The following is a 4,808-nucleotide window of genomic DNA, read 5'->3' as shown; positions in this document are numbered from 1 at the left end:
TTTTTCCTTCAAAAAGGGGAACACACGCTAAAAACGACGCTACGTTTTTGTAGCGTCGCGGTATGCGGGTCCGCCACCCCCCGGGGAGAGGGAGGGCGGGCTGACCCTCCCGGTCGGGTGCTTCACACGACTCCCGGGGGCCTAGGTCTTCTGGGTATAATAGGGGGACCGTTCCGCGGAGGAGCGGTAGCAGCAGCTGCAGGAAGCATTGGGGGGAGCGAGGTGGGCCTGCTCCGTCTGCTCACTGATTGCTCCACGTGGAAAACACCACGTGGTCCCGGGACCGAAAATAAAATTATCCACATCCTATACCCCACCCTTTCACACCACTCTCTCCCCCTCCCTTCCCCCCCCCTCCCCTCTCACGTCCGTTTCTTTTTATTGTTTGTCTTTTTCTCGTTCTCGGCCCCCCGGGCCCAGTACTGAAACGTGTCGGCCTCTCATCCGGGGGCCCGGCGGTTCTCCCCCCCCCCGGCGCGAAAAATTTAACTGTTCCCCGGGAGGTTCTGCTGGGGCGGGGCACCAGGCGGTAAGTGGGTTTTTCAGCCGACAGTATAAGCTGACAGTCGCTTTAGTCGACCGGGGCCGGTTTTTCCCTCATGGCGAAAACCCGGGCGAGCAAAGCTTCGCATATCTGACTTACCCTTTTCTCGCTCTCGCTCGCTTTCTCAGTGCCGCTGAAAAAGTGAAAAACTTGAAAAGTCTTCTCTTTTTTTTGGGTCAAAAAGAAGGGGCCTTTTTTCGTACTCATTTATTCACCGAGGCTAAACGAATTTTTTTTAAAATAATTGTTTTTGTTACATAAAACCCCTTTTTCTGCTGCAGACATTGTTTGAATGCTCCAATTAATATTTTAATGTCATTTGGTTTTTTTGTGGGCAATGATTGTGGGCGATTCTTTTTTTTTTGGTACCTTCCCTTTAAGATCGATGTATGGGCCCAAAATTTACCATTTCCAATATCGATTTTTTCGGTTATGACTTAGACATTCATTGTGTTGATCCCCAACTGCAAATTTTTTAACAGGGCCTAACGGAATGGTGTAAAAAGTATTAAAAAAAAAATGTTTGTTTTTGTCGGGGTAGGGGGAATAATAAAGTTTGTTCCTTTTTTCTCGTATGTATGAAGGTGCCCCTAATTTTTTTATTTTATTTATTTTTTTCAGGGGGGAGCAAAAAATTTTGTCTCCGGGTAGTGCTTTTTGTGATGCTGGACCCAAAAAGCATAATGTCATTTTTGGGGAATGGGTAAAAAATCTTTTCGGGAAATAAAAATTTGGTAAAAATACTCCCCACACGCACCACCCACACCCCAACACGCACGCACGCCCAAGCACGCCATCACAGCACGCACGCACTACCCCCCCGCACGCACGCACATACACCGCACCACTCACGCGCCGCACATACGCCGCACATCACACGCAAACCCGCACACACGCAAACGCACCACCCCGAAAAACGCACGCACAACGCAAACGCACGCCACCGCAAACCCCGACACACGAAACGAAAAAAGCCACCCCAAACCAAACCCACGCAACCCCAAAGCCGCAACACGCAAACGCCACGCACACCCACCCCCACACAACAACCACCACACACACACACCCACCACACCCCACCCCAAACACACACACCACACCAACATTATATATAAACAGTATATTGATCATGTAAATTAGTTAATTTTTATTATATTTTAAATATTCATTTTTTATAATATTTTAAATTTTATATATATATATATTATAAAATTTTTATAATTAATATTATATATATATGAATTATCTGAATTTATGTTGAAATATATACAATATATATAATATTATTTTTTTTATATATTTATATATATATTTATATATATATATATATTTATATATATTTTAATATAAAATATTATATTAATTATTCATATATTCATATTTCATATATTCATATAATATATATATATTATATATAATAAATATTCTTATATATAGTTTCTTTTAAATTATATATTCATATATAATTATTCATATATATATTCATATAATATATTTCAATATTATTATTCTATTATATATATTATATATAATATATTAATAATTAATTATAACATATACTATATTCATATAATTTATATATTTTTAATATATATAATTCTAATATAATAATATTATATATTATATATATATATATTTTATTAATATGCGTTATATATAAAATATATATATATATTATATAAATATATATGTTATATATATAATGTTATTAATATATATATATTTTATAATATTATAGTTTGTTAATTTATATTATTATACTGTAATAAATTTTTAATATTTATATATTTTTATATATGTATAATATTATTTATACTATATGTTTATATATACATATGTATAATATATAAAACATTTACATACATTATAATTATATTATATTATAATTATATATATATTAATAATATATCATATTTTAAATATATAAATAATATATATATATAATATATATATATTATGTAATATATATATATATATATATATATATATAATATTATTTTAAATTTATATTTTATCTTTTTATATATATACATATATATATATATTATAAAATTTATATATGTATGGATATAGTATTTGTTTTAAATATTTAATTTATATTATATATATATAATATATATATTATATAATATATGTATGGACTAAAGTTTTATTGTCTGTAATGAGAAGTAAAAGTATTGAGAAAAACTTGCTGACAGGGATGGTGATGGGAAACAGGAAAGGCAAACCGAAGACAAGACGGAGGACATATCAAAGTATTGCGGGCGTCTATGTATAAGTGAAGAAAAGGTAAGATCGATTTTAGTGCAAAGGATGTTGGAGAGGTCACGGCTGCTCAAACTTTAGCATACGTTATTTGATTGATATATTTATATATAATATTTTTATATATAATATATATTTTATATATATATATCAATATACCATTATATATCTATGGATATATATTATGTATGATATATATTATATAGTATATATAATATATATATATATATATATATATATATATATGTATAATTGTAAAGGGTTTTTACTTGGTGATGGTTTGGTGTAATGGTTTCCATCAGTCGGATACTTCCAGCCGTGGCTGATATTTAAATCGGTTTGTCAGTTTGGGTGTGTGTTCATTTGTGCGTGTGAATATGAGTTTAGCCACCGAAGAAACCACTCGGCATGAAAGTCACTTAGCTCCAATCTTCTCAACTGGTCACATGCGAGTACTCTGACTGATGAAATTTAAAAACGATCCAGGTACCCATTGAAAATGGAATTTGTTTTTCAGCCTTTCCATAGCAAATGAGAGAAAAAGGGTTCCACAAGTTCCAGCAGCTACGGGCCTGTAAATGTTTGTGAATATACAATTTTGCTTATGAAAATAAGTTTTATTTCTTCCTCGAGTAGCTAAATCATCCATAGATCTGAAATAAATATAATTTAATTATATATATTTTAATACACACACACACCACACATACACACACACACACACAACAACAACAAAAAATATATATATATATTATATATATTATATATTATATATATATATCGTCCTGGGTAAGACAATAAACTGCACCCTGGGTTTTCCCCGAACAAGAAAACACCCCCATTAGCTCCCCATGCCAGGTTGCGGTGAAGCTGTCAGCAGCAGGCAGTGGATATCTGGTGAAAACACCTCAGTCTACTGATTATTGGTTTCCCATACAATATGTCTGGCGTATTACAGTTTTAATTATTTCAAAGCGGCAGAGATAGTTCCTCCTAGTTAGTTGGAGACTGCGAGTTGAGAAGGAAACCTGGGGATTCCACTCACCTTTTATTTTCTCCTGACACACCTCTACACCCAAGGGTTAAATACAGAAATGAAACATTCATACCACATCGCCCATCGCGTGGGGTTTTATATATTAGGCAACCACTGACAATGTTAAATATGCATCTGGAGACAAAGAAACAAAGAAACATGTCCAACTCTTCTCAACTTCTGCGAGTTGAGAAAAGGAGCCAGGGGATTCCACTCACCTTTATTTTTTCCTGACAACCTTTTACACCCAAAGATTAAATAAGAAATGATCATCTTTTCCACATCGCCCATCGCGTGGGTTATATATATAGGCAACCAAGCTGACACTGTTAAATATGCATCTGGAAGACAAAGAAGACAGAGAAACATGTCCAACTCCCTTTTCAAATTCTGCGATTGAAGAAGGAGCCGGGGATCCTCAACTTTTATTTTCTCCTGACAAACTCTTACACCAGATTAATTTCAGAATGATCCATTCTACCTCGCCCATCGGTGGTTTTATATATGGCAACCAAGCTGACAAGTTAAATAAGCATCTGGGAACAAAGAAAACAGTCAATTAAGAAATTAAAATCGGGAACACGAACGTAAGGAAAATGAAAGAGTTTGGGTAAAATTAAAATACTGTCTGTACTTAATGGGTAAAAACAATCAATACTGAATCAGTAGACCAATTGAAAAATATATAAGTTCAACTAAAGAAACAAACATTTCTTTTTTTCTGAAAGAAGAAGTTACAAGGCACAGAAAAATCTCTAATTGGTACAGCCATGAGTACATTTTGCCTCAACGGAAAAACCCCAAACCCGAAATCCCCCAATTTCACCAAAAAAGGGCAGTGAATTTTTCGGAAAAACCCCTTTATTTTAATGGGATTAAAGGGGGGGTTTTCCCACCTTTTTACCCCAAATCTTTTTAAAACAGGTTTATCCAAAGCGGGGAAATAGAAAAAACAAAATTTTA

The sequence above is a fragment of the Penaeus monodon genome, unplaced genomic scaffold (genome assembly GCF_015228065.2).
Source record: "Penaeus monodon isolate SGIC_2016 unplaced genomic scaffold, NSTDA_Pmon_1 PmonScaffold_178, whole genome shotgun sequence".
NCBI lineage: Eukaryota > Metazoa > Arthropoda > Malacostraca > Decapoda > Penaeidae > Penaeus > Penaeus monodon.
The sequence above is the reverse complement of the archived record's forward strand: the minus strand, read 5'-3'. Positions refer to the sequence as shown.